We start from the raw sequence: 22,175 nt of genomic DNA, 5'->3' as shown, positions 1-22,175 counted from the left end.
TTAAATAATAAATAAAAGGAAACATACACATAAATAACTATATACACAAAAAATTGAGTAAAGTCCAAAATCCAACCCCCAAATTATCAAAAGAAGCAACCGAAACGTAAATCTAAAAAACTATTTACAAAGGCAGCAGGCTAATCCTTCTCTTCACCAATCTCCCTCAATGTCTCGGCCAGGGCATCATGGAACATGCATCCACTTCCCTTAGGCAGCCCTCCGCTCTCTATTCGAGGGCACGTCCAATTCCCCTAGATGGCCCTCCGCTCTCTCCTCGAGGGCTTGCAGGGAATCCAGCATGGTCTCCTCAATCCCCTCCCACTCCCTGCAAGTATCCTCAAGGACCTCAGCCCTCCTCTCAGCCCGATGGAGTGCAATCTTCTCCCTGGCTATGGTGAGTCTCCCCTCAGGAGCCTGCTGCCTCTCTGTCCCGATTTGCTGCCCGCACCGCATGAACACGGAAGACATCCTTGTGCGAAGGTCCACATTTGCATCCTGCCTGACGTCGGATACCTGCCTTCCTGAGATGGGATGCCCTGAGTATAGTAGCCTCCTACTTCGAGCCTTCTGCTGCCAAATTGCCCAGTTCCTGCTTTGTAAGGACACCCTCCGGCTGATGACATCACCCGGGGGTGTCGAGCCGTGCCATGCTCCTGGGTGCCTGCCCTCCCTCCCTCCTGTCGTAGCCTGGATCGGCATGGTGACCACCACAGCTGTTCCACTGTTGACTCCCAACTCTGGCAGGGATGTTAGATCCACCAGATGGGCCGCTATGGGGGGAGGAGAGGGACTGTTGCACAGAGGGCCCTGATGGTAAATGTGCTGGAAGGCACCCCTGAGGACGATTGGCATCCAGAGGGGGAAGACGAGGGGGGGTTGCATTAGGGTCCAGCCCACGCAGCACAAACAAGGCAACAACGCCAGCCAGCCAGTTGAGGAGACAACAGACGCCACCATGATGATTGTTAGGCAGAATCACATGCAGTACCCTTTGGCACCACTAAATGCAATTAAGACTACACGTGTCAGTACAATTTCACCTTTGGTACACGCCTGTACTACCCAGTATTGTGGTAGCAGTGGCTGAGCAGCCAGACTTATCTTAAGAGTAAATTGAGCAGTACAACAGGTTACACAAATGACTAGCAATCAAAGTGATTCAAACAAACACCAACTCTTGTTGAAAGGATATACATTTATTTACACAGTCAGTTGGAAAACATTCCACTAGCAAAAGCAGCTCAATATCACACACTAGTATACTACAATACACAACCAATAAGTTATTGAGCAGGCACTTCAGTTACTTTAAAAAGGGGTAAAAAGACAAGGTTATGAGAAATGAAGCACAAATACTTTCATAGGCAGGCAAAGGGTTTCAGTTAACTACAACCAGCAATTCAATTCATAGACTTGAGCCAAAGTCAATGGTTCAGAGTCTTTGTATAGGATAGCACAGTTCTGGTAGTAAACGGTTAAGTCTTTGCCACAGTTTTTGGAAGGATTTGGTCAGACGAATAGTCAGATGTATGTTTAGGGAAGGACAAGACTTCAAAGATGGGAAGGTTCCACAAACTTTCACCGCGCCCAAAAGGATTTCCTGACTGCATTTGCACAGTACCTTTAAAGTGAAGAAGAGCTGTAGCTAAGGCAATTGTTCCTGGCAGTTCGAGCAGATCTCGCTGTTCCTGAGCTTCAGTCGTGGGGACAAGAAGGAGGACGTCGGGAGGTTCCTGCACTGCCCAGGGAAGAGGCCGCAAGCTCAAGCTCGGCAAAATGTCGGTTTAAGGTGTAAGTGCCTTAAAGACCACAAACTGGTACCCTTCCCACTGGCTATCCAGTTTTCCACACCACTCTGATGAAAATTCGACCAGGAGGGGACGGTGTCCAGGCGGCTTGCAAGTTGGTTGTTCCAGCCAAACTCAAGAGAAGAAGTTAACCTTGAAGGGCTTCTCTGTCGATGGAGTTTCAGGCAATTCAGACCTGCAGCAGGGCTTCACCGGTCATCCCGGAGTTGCAGCAGTCGTCTTCCTTCAGCTCGTCTTTGGTTCTTTCGTTCTAGTGGTCGACTCTGCTTTCCAAGTCCCAGAGACCTGCTTTTAAACAGTTTTCCCCCATTCATTCCAGCCTGGCTGTCACTCACACTGCAGGATGGCTGTCCTTGCAGGACAGCCAGCTGGCCAATCACGCAAGAGTGTATTCAGGTTTCCTAGGAGACTAAGCACAGGGAGTTTCGGGCACCTCCCTCACATCCTATCCACCCCAGACACTCAGGCCCCAGAGGAGGGCGTCAGCACTGAATCCTGCCAAAGACCAACAAACAAAGGGACCAAACCTGGTTTGGTGCACAGAGTTAAACACAAGAAGGACCTTTCCTAAAAGAAACGGCGAGAAAAGTTTACTGGAGTCTGTTTTTACAGATAGGTCTTGGCTGTCATATTGAAAAACATGACCGACCCGATTTTTAGCTACCGTTGTTCTCGGTCGGGAAAAATCATGGCAGTTTGATCTAAACCACTGCCACCAGCTATTTCAAGTAGGAAAGGGTAACATTTGACTGTTACAGGAGTGTTTTGACTCATGGGATGCTAGGCAACCCCCTCCAGCACTCTATAGGAAGATAGGGTGTGCTGGGTCTGTAAATTTAAAGAGACTAGTAAAGTCAATTTAACTTTACATCCTCTGGGAGACAGTAGTCAGTCCCAGAGAAGGTGTTTAAACCTTGGGAAGTCTGAAAGACATCCCTGTGGCACTGCACTGAAGGTGCTGTGTGACACATAAGAAAAAGATTATGCCTATGGAGTTGTGTTAAAACTCCATAACCAAAGAACACAAAAGTAAAACACACATCGAAATACATGAAAGAGTGGGGGAAAAAAAGGCTCACACTCTTCCCAGGTAGAAAAATCAAATTCTAGAAAGGTTCTCAAAAGGTAAGAGAAATTAGCACATTTTGAGAATCCTCCCTAACATTGATGTGCAAACACGCAAGTGCAAGCCTGCACCTCATCACAGATGGCGCTGGTACGCCTTTCAACACCAGCCAGCACGGGTTCCACTCTGTCTCAAATTTTTATTTTAGTATTTGTATAGCGCGCTACAACCCACGGGCATAGAGGCGGTGAGAAGAATATGTATGCAAGCTTGCTTAAGGGTTACAAAATAGCGGCCCAGTACAGTAGATTAATACAGTTACATAGTTTACAATAGGTTACATGTTAGGTACAGTAGCAATACAGTTTCAAGTGGTGGAGATAGAGGGAGGGAGTCAAATAAAAAGCTTAGTCTTCAAGGCTTTACGGAAGGTTGTGTGGGATTCGATCATCCTGAGTTGGGCAGGGAGGGTGTTCCAGTGAGTTGCGGCCAAGGTAGGGAAAATGGAGCCACCGGCTCGCACTCTTCGTGCAACATGACAACATGCTGGCAGGTGCCTACTTGTGCAGGTGCTGGCACAGGGACAGGATTTGGCACAGGCACCTCCATGGTTACCTGCACTGCCTCATGCCCCTGAGTCAGGACTGCACAAGTCACACCCACTTCACCATCCCCACCTGGCCCCATGGACTGGGTTGCTACTGCCCCCTACTCCTTCTCCTCCTCTGCCAACCTGGATGACTCCCAATCGTCTTCTGTAGTGGATGTCCCTGTGCCGGCTCACCTGTTACCCCCTCTCCCCCCACTGCCGAGGAGTCCACATCCGCCTCCGCCCTCTTGGACCTCCCTTCAGCAGCTGTGGCCGATGTTATAGATGCTGCACCAGTCTCCTCACTCCCCGATGATGACATTTCCAGGGTGCGTGATTGGGCCTTGCGTCTATTCCTGGTGGAGTCATCCCTGCTGCCTTACTCCACAGATCTTTCTCCGCCCTCTTCCTCCAACGCAGCTGCGGATAAGGAGACATAGAACACAAACATCAGGATACTGCACCAATGTGTATTTGCCAACACAAATATGCACATGAATTACACCGCTAATGGGTACATCCATCATCACCCTCCACAACACGCAGGTACATTAAATGTACATACATACACACGCATAAATGTCTGTCCTTCACCACAGACAAGCACATCCATGGACATGGCACTGTCACAACCTATCAATTGCCCATGCAACACACACAAGTGTTATGGGCCATACACATGTGACGCACACACATCATCTGACAGTCCTCAAGCAGTGCACTGAGCTATCACACCAGAGTCCTCACAACAGCAATCACCCAACAAGACCATGTCACATATTGCAATGCACCTGTTACATCCATCCAGGAGTGACTGCCAGTCGCACAGTCACATCCTAGACACATACACATGTACACCATGCATCGAACATGAGGTTGACAACACCACTGAAGTGGGAGAATGGGACAAAAGACTCCCCCCAATCCCTTCACGCCCCTGGCCTAGAGGATCGCGGTCCAGACACCCGCCATGAGAAGAATTTGCCTATCTACCAGACGACCAAATACCCTGGTACAGGAACATACGGATGTGCCCACCAGCCTGCCCACCAGCCTGCCCTGCCCAAGCCGACACCTGCGGCATGGATGAACTTGACTGAACCATTCAACAGTAAATAAACACATCGTTAGAGATGCCATGACGACCTAGCTAACGGTCAGAACACCCGTGCAACCATGCACACTAGACACTCCCACACCAATCCACATAAAGAACATATTCAGTGCTATGACGTAGGTGACGGACACACCCACTGACGAGCATCTTTATTATTTTTCACATAGGGTTCTCAAAATGCAGAAACGCAAGACGCACAAAGCACTCATCTAAAATGCTTGCTGACGCTTCTCCTAAACGATGCATTGTGATGAAAAATGCAACGAAGACATGATACTGGATACGAAGCAATATGATACCGTAACTTAAAGTGCCATGCATCAAACATCCCCACCTATGCACCAGGCCCAAGTAGGCCGCAAACAAGAGTCTCCACGAACATTGAACGGACAAGAGTACAATTGCTGACCCTGCAGAATGAGCCCAGCGAGAACTGACAGCCAAGAGGGCAATGTTGCAACTCGCATGCCACAAGCCGAAGCCAAGGTCACACCTGCAAACTAAGCCAGACACGCAGAGGCAAATACAATTTTAAATGTGCAGAATTTTGCCTCAACCACGGTCTCTCCTCACGTGACCAAGCCGAACCTGACAGGGTGCCAGACCCAGGAGGGAGAAGTCGCCTGGGTCCCACGTTTTGAGACACAGGCTGCAACAATGAAATGACCCAATGGACACCTACGGCGGTGGGAATAGTCTGCTCTCAAGCATATGAGCAAATTCACGCATTGTCTGCACAAACACATAGTTACATATTGTTGCAAATGACAGGTACACCGTGAGCTGGGAACAACGATGGTCCCAGGCTGGGGGGCTCGCGAGTGGACCAATCAGAACATGGGGCACTCATCACTGACCCCATTAACATTAGCCAATCATCAGGGGTCTTTGTGTAACAATTTTCATGTATCTAATAGAAGGGACAACCCAAGTATACCACCTGACTGACCCTTAACCACTAACAATCTCCTCTATACGTGTGCTATACTAACCCTACCACTCGAGGAACCAATCCAGAGTGGCGATAGGTTTTTTGCTAACTTTCCCAGGTGACGCAAGTAGCGCGTCATACTGAGGCAAAAAGGGCCTGCGAGCCCCACGAATTTCGAGAGTCAGGACGGACGCGTACGATCCTAGACCCATCCCTGCCGTTGTTTAATAAACAGCAGAACCACCTTGCTTCTTGTGTGTGCCTCATACTCATTTTTGGGATACGCGGGAGGAGTTGGGGCCTCCCTGCCCGGGGGTCCGCGGACGGCCCAGCTGACCCCGGGAGAATTTCCCCCTGACAAGTTGGAGGCACTGCTGAGATACTGAGATCTGTTTAAGATCTGCTTTTATTTTATTTTTCCGAGTGCTCTCGTTGCGAGGAGGCCCAGCGGCGCGGCCCCCTCTGCCGCTGCCCCCTTTTTGAGGACTACAGGACCATCGCGGAACTGCGAGAAGACCGGACAGCGCAATCCGGATATTGGCCTTAGGAGCCGGTTGAGAAGTATCCCGCACGCGGTTGGCGAGTGTCCAGACGTGGTCCAGACGAGGGGAGGTGGCGAGCCGCTTGGAGGGGTGCACGCAGTCGAGCGGCCCCGCATCAAGAGAACTTGGTGAGTATGCCACGCCCAAAAAGCAATGTGAAATTGTGAGGGAGGGGGGAGGAATAGAATACGGGAGGTGGGAGGTGTTACACAGGTGCACGGCGAAGGTTTGATAAATTAGTGTTGACGGTGAAGTGAATGGTAGCTGGGCAAGTGCGAGAGCAGTCCGCTATGTTACGGAAGAGGAGGGGGCAGAGCACGAAAACATCACGTGCAGCCGCTCGTAGACACTGATTGGCCTAGGTCGCGACCACCTGTAAGGGCGTGTGTGTGTGCGGTTTCCTACGATTTGGTGATTATTGATCAATGAGTAGATGAGGATCCCTATTGATCGAGCAGAAAACTCGATAGATAGATGACGTTTCCCTGTAGGCGGTAGCTAGCTGGTTGCCTAATACAGAAGATAATTGGCTGGTTAAGCCCTCCTGTCGAGGGGCGTATCACACGCGAGGCGACGCAGCGTGCGCAGTCTGATTATATTGTTGATTACCTTGTTCCAGGCGTGACAAGAGGACAGCTGTGGGGTTAACGGGGGTAGATTGAAAACGTATTTCGAACTTTTAAAAACATGTAAAGGACTTACCAGTAGTTTTGGAAGAGATCGGTGACGTCACCAGTAGGGCTTTCATAGGATATCTCGAACACAAGGCATTTTTTGAAGAGTGGTGGGGAAGAGAATAATGGTAAGGGAGTAGAGACGGAGATAAACGGTAACGAGTAGATCGGGGCAAGGTGAAAAGGGGGACGTGGCCGCACACGGAGAACGCCGGCCGCGACAAGTGAAGAAAGAGGAGGAGGGGTAAAACAAAGTGGGACGGCTGTATAAGAACGTCACACAGGGCACGCAGCCGCAGGGGGCTATGTGCGCCTCGGCCGTAGGGGGCCGTAAAGGTGTTCGGTGAAGGAAGAAAAGAAAGAAAAGAATATACAAATGCAAATGCTATATTTTACTATTTTTCTTTAGCGGACAATTGCAAGTCCCCAAAATTACGGGGCCAGGTAAAGATCTGAAATTGTATAGCGTACACTATTAGCAAGATAACCGCTACCATATAGAGGTAGGATAACAATTGAAGTGCTACTATGTCATACGGGACAGGATCGGGAGGGTGGGGGAACACCCTCACTACCCCGCTACAGCATATATGTAAAACACTGTCACCCCATAGGGAGAAACTGATCAAATACAGCATAGAATGGACACAGGGGATGGACAACAAAATGACAACACCATGGCCGCCTAATGGCAGTTTCGATCCATATACCCAACATTCACTATTAACCCATCTGCATAACACATACAAGGGGAAGAAGTTGACACACCACGTGGAGGTGTTTAACTTATGGAGGATGTTCCAAGGGTCCCGACCAGGACCAAACGGAATGTTCACTATGGGGGAAACAACGGAAGAGAAGAAGATTAAGGAGGAAGAAGAGAATGGGGAAAAAGAGAGTGAAGGCACACAGAACACAGGGAACGGACAAGAGGGAGGAGAAAAGAGTAACAACATAAACAAAAAAGAAATAAAAAAGGAACAGAGCGACGATATGCCCCTAGCAAAGGTAGTGAAAAAAGAGGAAGGGGGGTTATATCCTTTAACGGAACTACGAGAAATAGTGAGAGAACAATTACGGGCGGCTGAGGGGTACTCGAACCCGGCATACAGCCCGCCACCATATACAGCTACAGGTGGCCACACAGGAGGGGAGCAGACTAGTACGACGGGATCAATTTATACGAAGATGCCCGCAGGGGAGGGGAGGACTAGCGAAGAACAAATCACAGCAATAGAACATGATGAGTGGGTAGATGCGCAGGTATTATTAAAATTCCGAGGTTCATTAACAGGGGAAGAGAAGGAGGTGGTAAGGAAAATGGAGGAGGATAATGACAGGAAGAGCGAAATGAAAGGGGAAGGGGGAAAAAGGAAGGAGGAAGAGCTGTTACGACAAAAGGAAGAGGTTTTGGAGGAACGATTAGCAGAATTAAGGGATGAGCAAAATGCACTGATCAAGCAACTCGAGAGAAAGGAAAGAGAGAGAGCACGGGAAAGGAAAGAAAGTAAGAATGAGTTGGAAAAAATGAGGGAACGAACCGAGGAGCGAAAGAGAGAATCTGAAAGTGTAAAGGCAGTAGCAGAAAGGGTATCCAGAGCAGCACTGCGTGACAAGAAAAGAGAGGAAGAAGAGAAAGAAAAAGAAATGGAAATATGGAAGAGGAGAATACTATCAGAAACGACAAAGAAATACAAAGAAGGGAGGATGATAGAGAGTATATTAGAGTGGGAAAGAGAGAGATGGGAAAGGAAGAGAGAAGAGGAAAGGATATTGGAAAAGATGAGTAGTGAAGTAATGGAGGAATTAATAAAGAAAAGAGAGGAAATTGGTAGAGAAATAGCGGAGAAAAGAGAAGGGGAAAGAGAAGATAGGAGAGGGGAGAGTGAAGTAAGGAGATATGTACGCAGAGACACAGAAGTAGCAACAACATCAGCACAAAGGGGAGCAATTGGTAAAGAAGAAACGGGAGGAACGGATCTAATAGACTTAAAAACAGTAACGATTAGGGGGAAAAAGACAGATTGGGGGTTGTCGCTCCTGGATGACTTTTGTAGTGAGGAAGAAGAAGGAATGGAGAAGGAAGGAAGAAATAGGGAAAGGGAAAGCCTAGATAAATTGTACATCACCCAGACAAAGAGGGAATCACCATGGGCCTGCAGGAGAAAGGAAGAACTGGGGGAAGTGAGGGGGAAGAGCAAGAAATGGCGGGAAGGCAGACACGTGCAGCTACACCCTCATCATCCCGTCCAACATGCTCCACCACCCCACACTCATCCCGTGCAACATGCCCACCTACACCCGCACCCGCTCCTCACAAACTCACACCCTATGCAGGCAGGCTTAGAGACCTCCCTGGACGCAGGCAGGAAGAACGAATACACACGCCCACATTAAATAAAGGAAATGATAAAAGAAGGGGGAGAGATGGAGGAGAAACAGTTACGAGCAGGGGAAATATGGACACAGCAGGCGATGAAGACGACACGGAGGAAGAGGAGGGGTACACAGACTCGACTTTGGGGAACCTAGGGGGTCAAACAGGACATAACCTAATGCCACTTCTGGAGAGGGGAGGGGTTAGACCACAATACGTCCCTTGGAAGCATGCAGACAAGGAAAATATAAAGTGTAGGCTCCCATCATTAAGTGGAGGTGCGGGAAAATGGATATATGAAATGGAAAAACACACCGCAGGACAGAAGCTGGCAGTAGGAGATGTAAAGGGCCTCCTAATATCAATATTGGGGGATGCAGCAGATGACATCTGGAAGAGAGCAGGCTTTCCCAGCGTCACAATAACAAACACATCACACGATGGGGCACCATTCGCAAACTGCAGACATGCATTATGGCAAGCACTGAGGGTACAGTACCCAGACACATCAGACATAGGAGCGATTACATCACGCAAGATGTGTGAGAACGAAGATCCTGTTGATTATATCCAGGAAATCCAAGAGAAGTGGCGTATGGAAACTAGAGAACAATGGGACAAAACACCAGCAATATTCTATCATATACTAATACAAGGGCTCCCAGAAGCAGTGCAGAAACAACTGAAGACAGTAGTGGGGATGGAAGCAAAAGCATGGCCAGAAATACAACTGACGATAGTACATCATTGTAGGACATGGCAAGAAAAGATGAAACAAAAGGAAGAGGATAGAAAAGCGGAAGAGGCTAAATTGGTACAGAAAAAACTTACTAAATACACGATGGAAGGTGCACTAAAACTACACCTATAACAATGACCCAAAACCCCACACAAGTAGTGGCTGCACAAGATCCTTCCCAAATACAATCATCACAGATTGTAGCACAACAGCTGCCACCACCCCAAACATACACGACTAACATGGGAGGAGGATACTCAGCACCAGGAGCTGGATATTATAATTATAACAGGGGAAGGGGAGGAATGATGAGGGGGAGGGGATACGGCTATAACACACAACAGCAAGGGGGAGGATTCAGAAATTTCCACCCCACCGGGCAACCAGTATATCAGGACAATTCAGGGAGCTTTCCATGGCAGACCAGGGAACCACCGGTATGTTGGATTTGTGGATTACTAGGGCACATGTCACGCACATGTAGAATGAGACCCGGCACACCAGCATGGGGAGACCAGGGACAGCAAGGGCCTACAAGGGAACAGCAGGGCAACCAACAACAGCAGGCACTGCAACCGGGAAATGTGCAGCAACAACAAGTAACACAACAACAGCCACAGACATATTCACTACCACAACAACAGGTAGCGATAACACAACAACCTCAAGTGCAGCAAGTACAGCAACCTGCCCAAATTCAAGACCATAAAATAACCTCTACCAATACACAACTACAGCAAACACAACTGGGAAGGGTGACGGTTCTGGGACACAACCCTTACACAGGAAGTGGTCAATCATTATACCCACAATAGGACAGCCCACAGACGGCCTTGGTGTGTCCCATCCTGTCGGTAACACCTAACAGTGTGGAGGAACCACGCATAGAGGTAACGATAGGTGACAAAAAGTTATCATTCCTTGTCGACACCGGGGCAACCCGGTCTTGTATAAGGGAAGGTAAATTTAAGATGTCAGGTGAGGCCATGAACACCCAAGGATTCTCTGGGGCTAGGGGGTTGGTTCCCTTTACTGATAACATCCTATTATCAATAGGGGATTATGACATGTCCGTCCCGCTTTTATATTCAAGGGACTCACCAGTAAACTGGTGTTGGGAGAGACATAATGAGCAGGTTGAATATGACGATCTCCTTTACGGAGGACGGCATAATTTGTTCCACTCCTGGAATAAACATGCTCACTGCACAGAAAATTATGCAAGCATACTGTGGACAGATAGTGATTAGGGCTGAGCCAGTAGATGGCGAACTGTTCCAGTACGGAACAGACATGGCATTTGCATGGATGCCAGGAATAGAAGGAAAGATCTGGAGGAGGCCAACAGCCTACTTGTTTAGACCAGAAACACCAGCCAATGAACCAGAAGGAAAGGTGATTTCAGTGAGCATGGAGAGCATTATAGCAACTGCTGATTATATCGCAGTACATGCCCAAGACAGGGAAGGAAGAGCATGGAGGGCAGTGATAGCCCTAGCTGAGGGATGCAGGCTCACCCAGGTGTCAGACGAGGAGCTCTTTTCAGAAGAAAAGGAAGAAGGTGAAATGGTATTTATGATGAGTGTAGATATATGGCTAAGAGTGACATACAAACAAGTGGCACAGAAAATTGCAATGGCACTTGAAGGACCCACATCCACCCCAGTTCCCTTCTTTGAGGAGGATATGGCAAAAGTCCCAACATCATTATGGACTACTAGTCCCTACGACGTGGGGTGCATAAAAAGTATAGGGGGAGTAAGAATAAAATTGAAAAAAGGTGCAATACTCCCTAGAGTGAAGCAATACCCACTATCAAGAGAGGCAGATGAGGGCATATATGAAACAATAACGGCCCTTATAAATAATGGCATATTGGTACCATCAGAATCACCATGTAACACAGCCGTATATCCAGTGCGCAAAGCTAAAGGAGGGTCTTGGCGTTTCATCCAGGACCTCAGGCCCTTGAACAACATAGTGGAAGCAGAATACCCCATAGCAGCAAACCCGGCCACAAAATTGTGTGGCATTCCAGCAGAGGCATCACGATTTACAGTGATTGACCTCAAAAATGCCTTTTTCTCAATACCCCTGCATCCAGATTCACAAGATCTAACAAGCTTCACGTACAGAACCACAAAATGGAAACACACTAGATTGCCACAAGGGTACTGCGAGTCACCCTCAATTTTCAACAGAGTAATACAGATGGACTTGGGAAACATTGAATTGGAAAGCACAGTGTTGCAGTATGTTGACGATATAATAATTTGCAGCACAAGCGAAAAAAAATGCAGAGAGGACTCATTGAAGATGCTGACAATATTGGCTGAAAAGGGTTACAAGGTAGACAAAGAAAAGTTACAGCACTGTCAGGAACAGGTAATATACATTGGTCAGCTGATATCCCAACACGGAAGAAAGATTGCACCACAAAGAGCACAGGCTATATCAAAAACGCCATTGCCACAAACAGTGAGGGAACTGCAGCAGTTCCTGGGATTGTGCAACTACTGTAGAGCATGGGTATTTGATTACAGCTCATACATAGGACCCCTACTTGAAGCATTAAGAGAAGCTAATAAAGGGGAGAAAAAATTGGGGTGGACAATGGAAATGAAAGAGGCCTTTGATGAACTGAAAGACGCAATATCAACTGCTCCGGTACTGGCCACCCCAGATTATGAACGACAATTCTTTATATTATCACATTGCGACTCAGCAGTAATGAAAGCAGTGTTGGCTCAAGAAACAAGTATGGGATACAAACCAGTAGCATTTTACAGCGGTCATTTGGATCCTGTAATGTTAGGACATTTCCCTTGCGAACAAGGTCTCGCCGCAGCTGCCTTCGCGGTAGAGAAAGCATCATCAATTACAATGGGGTGCCCAACCACACTATTTGTGGAACATGCGCTATTTGCAATATTGAACAAGCCTAAGTCCACACTAACCATGCAGAGGGCGTCAGGTTATGAGATCATCTTATCTAGACCAGAATTATCAATTGTTAGATGCAGCACAGTTAATCCTGCAAGGTTTATAGCGGAAGTTATTGAGGAGGGCGACTATGCACATGATTGTACGCAGACTACCGAAATGTAGTCATGTACTAGAAAAGTTGAAGAGGACGCGCTAAATGGAGGAGATCTCTTGTTCATTGATGGGTCATCAACAATAGACCAGAGTGATGGGATAAGGAGAACTGGGGCAGCAGTGATAAAAATGACAGAGGAATTGGTGTGTGTGGCGGTGAAATGCGTACAATTACCACAACCTTACTCTGCTCAAGCAGCAGAATTGGTTGCACTGATCTTGGCGTTGAAGGAAAGCTTTGACAAGAGAGTAACTATATATTCTGACAGCGCATATGTCACGTCTACTGTCCACTCAGGATTGTCCAAATGGAGGAGAAGAGGGTTTAGGAGAGCTGACGGCACCCCAGTGCAACATGCTCTCTTGTTAGCTGAGTTAATTGAAGTAATAAATGATCCCCAAGAACTAGCTTTGGTCAAATGTCTCGCACACACTAACGGAGAAGATCATATCTCAAAAGGAAATGCAGCAGCAGACGCACATGCAAAGTATGCCGCATATTTTGGTGAGATATGGAACCCCCCAGAGTCAGAGAGAGGGAGAGGGAGGGGGATAGCTAAAGAGATGTTGATGAGAGAAGGGTACACCCATCTCCCAGCTACACAGATAATGGAGTTACAAGCGGCTGCACCAATGGCAGAAAAAGAAATATGGGTAAAAAGAGGATGTACAATGTCGCCAACTGTCGCACTATGGCGTCAGGGTAACACTGGAAAGATGGTAATGCCATTGGCACTATTGAACACCGCCCTGAGCCAACTCCACCACCCAGTTCATACAGGCAAGGAAGTTATTGCAGCCCGAATTAGGGAAGATTGGTTCTGCCCCGAGTTAAATTCCCATGTGACTAATTTTATCAGCAACTGTCTCACATGTCAACAGTTTACGGCCGGTCACATGCTGCAAGTGATAAAAGGTACTATACCCCGGCCAGATGGACCATTCCTGCACGTCCATATCGATTACGTTGATATGATCAAAGGATGTCAAGGAGATAGGTATATGATTGTAGTGGTATGCCCATTTTCCAGGTGGATTGAGGCAGGACCCTGCTCACATCCAGATGGTTTCAGAGCAGCTAAATTTCTAGTGAGGGAGGTTTTCCCCAGGTGGGGAGTGTGCGAGGTACTGCGGTCGGATAACGGCCCGCATTTCACTAATGAAGTGTTCCAGCACATCACATCCTTACTGAACATCAAGCATAAATTTGCATGTGCATATCACCCGCAGGCCAACGGTATATGCGAACGCCTGAATGGCCTACTGAAGGAGGCAATTGCAAAGATACAGCATACAACAAAGAAGAGTTGGCTGTATTGCCTTCTGCTAGCTCTATTTGAACTAAGGAATAGACGAGGCTCCGACCACCACCTCACTCCTCACGAGGTGGTGACCGGACGTCAAATGCGCCTTCCTCTAATGCCAACATCAAGGGCATTCACAGACTATGAAAACACTGCAACTGTGTTGATGAAATGTACCAATATGTGTCTTCTTTGATTACTAGTGTAGTGTTTGTGTCTCAACAGCTCGAGCGCACGCGGGGCGGGTCTAAGAGTTATCAACAAGAAGACCAGGACAAAGGATTGGAAAAGGAAAAACTGTGCAAAATTGCTAAAGGTGACCACGTGCTACTCCGCAATTTCAATAGAAAGTGGAACAGCCCACGCTCCACTGGTCCCCACCTTGTAGAGGAGGTATCTACGAGAGCAGTAAAGTTGCAGGATAAGCGTGCTTGGAATCACCTACACGACGTGAAGATCTGCAAACTCCAGACCCGCCCTAGCGTCACCGACAGGGCCATTGGAAGAACAGCGACAGCGTCACCCACGGAGAAAGAGACTTCTAGAACAGCAGACGACCTAAGTGTCCCCATACCCTGCCACCCCCCAGATTCCCCAGAGACAACTACTGAAATAGAAACTGGTAATTCCCATACCGCCCACCCCATGGTCACACGATCAAAGAGTAAAGAGACTTCCGCCAGTTAAGCCCCAAACCCTCTGCCCACCGACCTCCTACCCACTACATTCACCACCCAATTGAAGGACATTGTCTTGCGCATATACACATGTAAACACTTGTATGTTCTCTTTTTCTTTCTCGCACATGCAGGTACCGCGTATTATTGTATTGCTGAGAAAACAGATAACTAACAGCGTCCATTGCCCAGGAGTAGATGCTACCCTCAGACGATAATTACCCTGAAGCCCTATCACACCAATTTGTCTATCACATAAAAAGGCCAAAGTACCTAAAAAGAAGGAGGATACGTGTCTACTACACAGCATTTATCTTGGCCATAGAACAATCAATGCCCCATCTTCACCAACACTTGCCTGCCCTAAGAAGCAGATCGCTTAGATTGGCGTGGGAACAGCTCTTCGCCTGGGCACTGAACGACTACTTGATAGGCAGAGCTTGAAAACAACAACTAACACTAATAACAAGCTTATTGAGAATTTTCAGGCGGGCAACTTTAACGTCGCAATAATAAGCTGCCGGACTGCAGCAAGGTAAGAGCAAAATGCCGGTGAGACTAGCTTCTGTAATAAAGCTGATAGGGATTTTGATGATCACTGGGTTTTTGGCTGCCTATGTATGGCAGAAAAGTTATGCTATCAATATTTTGGCTGTACCCAAACCTAATATACCCCCACCCACGGCTGCAACAGGTGTTACGTCAGGTGGTACTAGCAAACCTCCACATAAGGGAAATAGAGTTAAACGCAGCACATACTCAGATAATAAAGGCATTGATAATTACATAACAGATTCAGCACACGTCTCGAATAACATGTGGTACCAACACATGACCCAAATAGGTAAGCAGACAACAGAAGACAGCTGCTACGTCTGCTCATTGATCCCATACGCCATGAGCGCTTCACGAACATTCGTTGCCACGGAAATAGACGAAAAGACAGCACGATGTATAATATACCTGGCACTATTCCAAACGAGAGGGAGATTTCAAGGGACGGTGGTGAGACTGGTGTGGAAAACTCGAGACACATATCCATACGAAAACAACTTCCTCAAGACTTATTTGAGTTACCACAAGAACAGTTTGCATGCTGAAGCATTCAGATACATGACAAGTGGTCCTGAAAACGGAGAAACGAAGAAAGTAACACTACAATACCTACCATGTGACTGGTAGGCCACTGAAGTTCCTGGTACACAAGGATGTTGGGAAAGACCACTGGTAACAATAACAGGGAAGGTATACATGGTCAACAAATGGGACATAGGAGTGATTGGCAGCAACATGGTAACAAGAGAAAATATTACAACTATTGATGAACACAATAACAGATGTTGGACAATTTGGGGCAAGTACGTACCCATGCTGACGTGGCTGGAGAAGGATGAAGACCCAATGAGCATACTGCCGCTGTCTGCACCTAAAATATGCTACCAGCATAGAGGAAAAGTGGACGTGGGATACAACACCAACTGTGCAAGCGTGATAGAGTTACCTGAGGGTGGAGCAGGAACAGCAGTATTAATGGACCATTACTGGGCCTGTGGAAATAAGGCATACCACACACTGCCCCCTCTGTGGAATGGTATATGCACTATGGTACACATTAACGTACCATCACTAGTGGTGCCCCAGAAACATGTGAACATGACAAACTTCCCTGAAATGGATGAAGGAAACAAGAGGAAGAAGAGGTCTGTACAACCGCAGAAGGGGCCAGAGAACGAAAACAACAACAACAACAACGTCCTGAATAGAAAGAAGAGACAAGGAGAACCTCTGACAGGAAATTACCTATGGGGAAGGTCGGAAACAGCACTGACTTCAATCCCACCAGAACACAGATTATTCAGCAGAGCAGCAATGTTCTTCTCGTCAATAATACATCCGGGACTACAAGCTTACGCAAACGCAAAATGGCTCCAGATAACCCGATGGGAGCTAATGATGACAATAAATTCTACAGTAAATGGATTCAACGCAATAAAAGAGGAACTGCGAGCAGTAAGGATGGTAGCAATACAGAACAGATATGTACTGGATCTCCTTACAGCAATGGAAGGAGGAGTTTGCGCAAAGATAGGACAATCATGCTGCACATTTATTCCTGCTAAAGATGCTGACAATGGTACACTGACAGAAGCAGTATCACAACTGGCTCAAATGCACTCCAAAATGATGGCAGAAAGTAAAGGAGTGAAGAAGGATGACAGCTGGTTTTCAATGTTATGGTCATGGATGCCATCATGGCTGTCGGATGGACTGAAGATTATAGTTGGATGCATAATACTGGCTGGAGCTGCACTGATCATAATAAGGTTTTGGAAGGCCCGCACTACAGATGAAATGATCGAAATGGTTGGTATGCACCCCTTGATGCCGATGGATGATGGCCAGCACACAGACACAATAATAAAAGAAAGAGAAAAACTGCGCAAACAGATCATCACCAACCACCTGGACCCACCATCTGTGAAGCTCGAAAACCCAAGAAACCCAAGGAGCTACATAGGGAAATGGGTATACTGCACACCTGGAGGAAGCTGTGTGTATATGTACTGGTCATTTGAAGACCATGTCAACCACTATGGACACCTGGGAGGAGTAACTAAGATATGGAGAGTAAGAGGAGATAAGGAAAAGGATATGTTTGTAGTCGACAAGTCGACCAGAGGGGGGACTGAAGTGGGAGAATGGGACAAAAGACTCCCCCCAATCCCCTCACGCCCCTGGCCTAGAGGATCGCGGCCCAGACACCCGCCACAAGAAGAATTTGCCTATCTACCAGACGACCAAATACCCTGGTACAGGAACATATGGATGTGCCCACCAGCCTGCCCTGCCCAAGCCGACACCTGCGGCATGGATGAACTTGACTGAACCATTCAACAGTAAATAAACACATCGTTAGAGATGCCATGACGACCTAGCCAACGGTCAGAACACCCGTGCAACCATGCACACTAGACACTCCCACACCAATCCACACGAAGAACATATTCAGTGCTATGACGTAGGTGATGGACACACCCACTGACGCGCATCTTTATTATATTTTCACATATGGTTCTCAAAATGCAGAAACGCAAGACGCACAAAGCACTCATCTAAAATGCTTGCTGATGCTTCTCCTAAACCATGCATTGTGATGAAAAATGCAACAAAGACATGATACTGGATACAAAGCAATATGATACCGTAACTTAAAGTGCCATGCATCAAACATCCCCACCTATGCACCAGGCCCAAGTAGGCCGCAAACAAGAGTCTCCACAAACATTGAACGAACAAGAGTACAATTGCTGACCCTGCAGAATGAGCCCAGTGATAACTGACAGCCAAGGGGGCAATGTTGCAACTCGCATGCCACAAGGCGAAGCCAAGGTCACACCTGCAAACTAAGCCAGACACTCAGAGGCAAATACAATTTTAAATGTGCAGAATTCTGCCTCAACCACGGTCTCTCCTCACGTGACCAAGCCGAACCTGACAGGGTGCCAGACCCAGGAGGGAGAAGTCGCCTGGGTCCCACGTTTTGAGACACAGGCTGCAACAATGAAATGACCCAATGGACACCTACGGCGGTGGGAATAGTCTGCTCTCAAGCATATGAGCAAATTCACGCATTGTCTGCACAAACACATAGTTACATATTGTTGCAAATGACAGGTACACCGCGAGCTGGGAACAACGATGGTCTCAGGCTGGGGGGCTCGCGAGTGGACCAATCAGAACATGGGGCACTCATCACTGAAGCCATTAACATTAGCCAATCATCAGGGGTCTTCGTGTAACAATTTACATGTATCTAATAGAAGGGACAACCCAAGTATACCACCTGACTGACCCTTAACCACTAACAATCTCCTCTATATGTGTGCTATACTAACCCTACCACTCGAGGAACCAATCCAGAGTGGCGATAGGTTTTTTGCTAACTTTCCCAGGTGACGCAAGTAGCGCGTCATACTGAGGCAAAAAGGGCCTGCGAGCCCCACGAATTTCGAGAGTCATGACGGACGCGTACGATCCTAGACCCATCCCTGCCATTGTTTAATAAACAGCAGAACCACCTTGCTTCTTGTGTGTGCCTCATACTCATTTTTGGGATACGCAGGAGGAGTTGGGGCCTCCCTGCCCGGGGGTCCGCGGACGGCCCAGCTGACCCCGGGAGAATTTCCCCCTGACACCACCCATCTGTCACACCTCTCAATTGGGCACATCTCAACCACATGTAAGAAACCATGTGCACGTCGGGAAATGCTGCAGTACAACACACAGCGCAAAATTAAGACCATTGAAAGTACACATGGTTCTTTGAAGAAATTTAGAGCGCTGGCTTGGGCATACAAACAGACATCCATACAAGAGGCATACTTGCTGTAAAGCTAAGGTGCACACTCCTTCCATACATCAACATGCTCATGCACCATGGAGGCCAGCAACACATGGACAGTCACCTTACGACTCCAGACGGGCATTGAAATTGCAGAACTGGGTGTGCAGGACCAGCTAAAGATTTTCCAGGACCCGCATTTCGGTGGAGTTGCCCCAGCCCCTGCACCCCGGCATTTGCCACCAGCCTGGAGGAAGCACAGGGCCTTGTTGTTGGTCCTGGATTCGAGGTCCTCCCAGCGCTTTTGCAAATGGTGGTAGTCATGGGGTGCCACCCCCTCCTCGTTGATGGCACCCACGATCTGGTGCAGATCTGCTTCCGTCCTTCCTTGCCGACTTGCGTTCCATGGAAGAGGGCATCATAATACCCCAGGACATGCTCCACCAGGATGTCAACATCTGTGGCATTGAAGTTGACAGCCCTCTGCCTCGCTGCCACAGGGTTGTCACTGACCTCTGAAGATGTTTGCTCAGACATGGCAACCCCCGAGGCAGATGTGGGTGGGCAAGGTGGTCCTGGGGCTTGGCTGCGGAGCAGTGGTGATGGTCTGCCACGTTGGGAATCTACTGAATCAGCTGAGGTGGTCACAGGGCTGAGGACAGGAGCACTGGCAATGGCTTGATAGCAGGAACTCAAATTGCAGGGCAGGTAGGCAGCAGGCACACACAGGAAGCAGCAGCTAGCTCGAAGGAGGCAGCTCAGGAGAGTAGGAGACAGATAAAATGGCTCATAGGCAGGAGCGTGTGGGTCTTACGTGTTACTCGCGTGGGCAGCCCAGAAACAGATTGACGGTTACTTTGCGCATGCAAAATTAGCGCATACATGTGAAATCAGAGGAAACAGCCTAATTGCCTAAATTACGTGACACTTGCTGGCCGTTGGGCACTGGCGTTCAGATTCGGGATAAAGGAGTGCGTAGGAGAACATCACACTGCTTGTGCAAGATGGAGCGGACAGACATGTGGACTTTTTTGGGGTGCCACACATTTTGTTCACTACTGTGAGAGTGCATACTTCCTATTTTGGTGGGGGATTTGCCTCTGTGCACATGCATGTGTACTTTTCCCTATTTACAGAGGCTAACGGGGAGTCACGTACACATTGTCCATGGTATGGCTGCCCCTGTGCATCGCGTACCCCCATTCTCAACATCAGAGTAGCTTACCTGGGCCACGCGTATGCATTTTACGTGTTGCTGGGGGCCACAGCGTACTCCGTAATGCTTATTTATTTCACGTGAGCTACTGAGGGGTCGCGCACATGAATTTTTGATTTTTTCGGCGCTTGTGTGTTATGCGTCCCGTTTTTATTTCACCAGGGGGGAAATTGAGCCTTGCTGGACCATACTAGTACATTTTACATCACGTACCCTGCCCCTTCACTCCAATTGCCCTGGCCAATTGCTTGCTGCGTCTCCCATTGTACAAATCAATCTGTGCCATGAGTGGGAAGGGTACAAGAAGGAAGGGCGGCCGATATGGGCGAGGTGGCTGAGGTGGCCGAGGTGTCCAGGGTCGGGGACGTGCAGGGTGAGCTATGCCTCCCACCCAACAGGGTCAGGGAGATTTAGGGCCAGCTGAAGTCCCCACCAGCCTTGGTGAGGAAGCTGCAGGGGCAGCTGCAGTCCCCACCACCCAAGCTCAGGGACCACCAGCCATGGCTGTAATGGTTAAGGCCCAGGTCCACAGAGACACAGAGGTAGATGTTGTCCGTGTTTCCAAGGGGAATGGACATTCCCACATAACCCATGTCCCCAGCACCCAGGATCCGTGAGCTGGAGGGCCAGCTGCTGTCCCCACCAGCCAGGGTCACGAAGCTGCAGTCCCCACCACCCAGGCTCAGGGACCACCAACCATGGCTGTAGTGGTCACGGTCCATGTCCACAGAGACGCAGGGCCAGATGTTTTCCATGCATCCAAGGGGAAGGGAGGTGCAGTGAAAGGACCTGCCACCAGCACCCAGGTACGTCTACCTGCAGGGGCACCTACTGTCCCAGCATCAGTGCTCATGCCATGGTCCAGGCCACTGGTGCTCCAGCCCCTACTGACCCGAGTGGTCCCAGCCACACAGGGTCTGCACGACCTTCCAAGAAGGTAAAGCGTGCAGTAGCAGAACAGGCTCAATCCCTATGCACAGCCCAGGAGACCGCCACATCAAGGAAGAGGAGCTTCAATGATGAAGAAATCCAGATCCTCATGGACTATGTGAGAGTACACTACCGTGACATGCTGACGCAGGAAGGGAGCACACATACGCCTGCTCAGCGTACGGTCTGCTGGCATTGAGTTACGGATAGAATCAATGCCTTGGGCGTTGAGAGGTGCACCGCTCGTGAGGTGCTGAAGAGGTGGAATGACCTCCACCATTGAAGCAAACACAAGCTGGGTACCAACTTTGCCTCTACTCTGGTGACTGAGGTGGGTCACCACGAGAGGACGACAATATCACACCACATGAAGAGGCCATTAATGAGTTGATTAATGTGGAGCAGGTCCAAGGCATGGGAGGCCTGCCAAATTACGAGGAAATGTCCGGTGAGTGTTGAAGCGTGTGCATCCAGAATATGTGTATGTCAGTTGAATGAATTGTTCTGATTGTGTAGCACTTCTGCCTGCATTCCCATGACTGCCATGGTTGAACCATGTCATGGTGTACTGACCCATGCTTGGTGTCCTGCAGACTGCATACAACCGATGTGCTGCACACCAAGATTCTCCTCATCACCACACCTGCTCCCTCCTTTTCTGTCACTCTCTGGCTGGCCTCTCTTGGCCCTCTTCCTGCTCCCACCTGTGATGCTGGATACTTTGGGTTAATCTTTGAGTCCACACTCTCCTTCTCTCCTCA

This window comes from Ambystoma mexicanum, chromosome 5p (assembly GCF_040938575.1).
Source record: "Ambystoma mexicanum isolate Mex_15411 chromosome 5p, UKY_AmexF1_1, whole genome shotgun sequence".
NCBI classification, from domain to species: domain Eukaryota; kingdom Metazoa; phylum Chordata; class Amphibia; order Caudata; family Ambystomatidae; genus Ambystoma; species Ambystoma mexicanum.
This window is presented reverse-complemented; position numbering follows the sequence as displayed.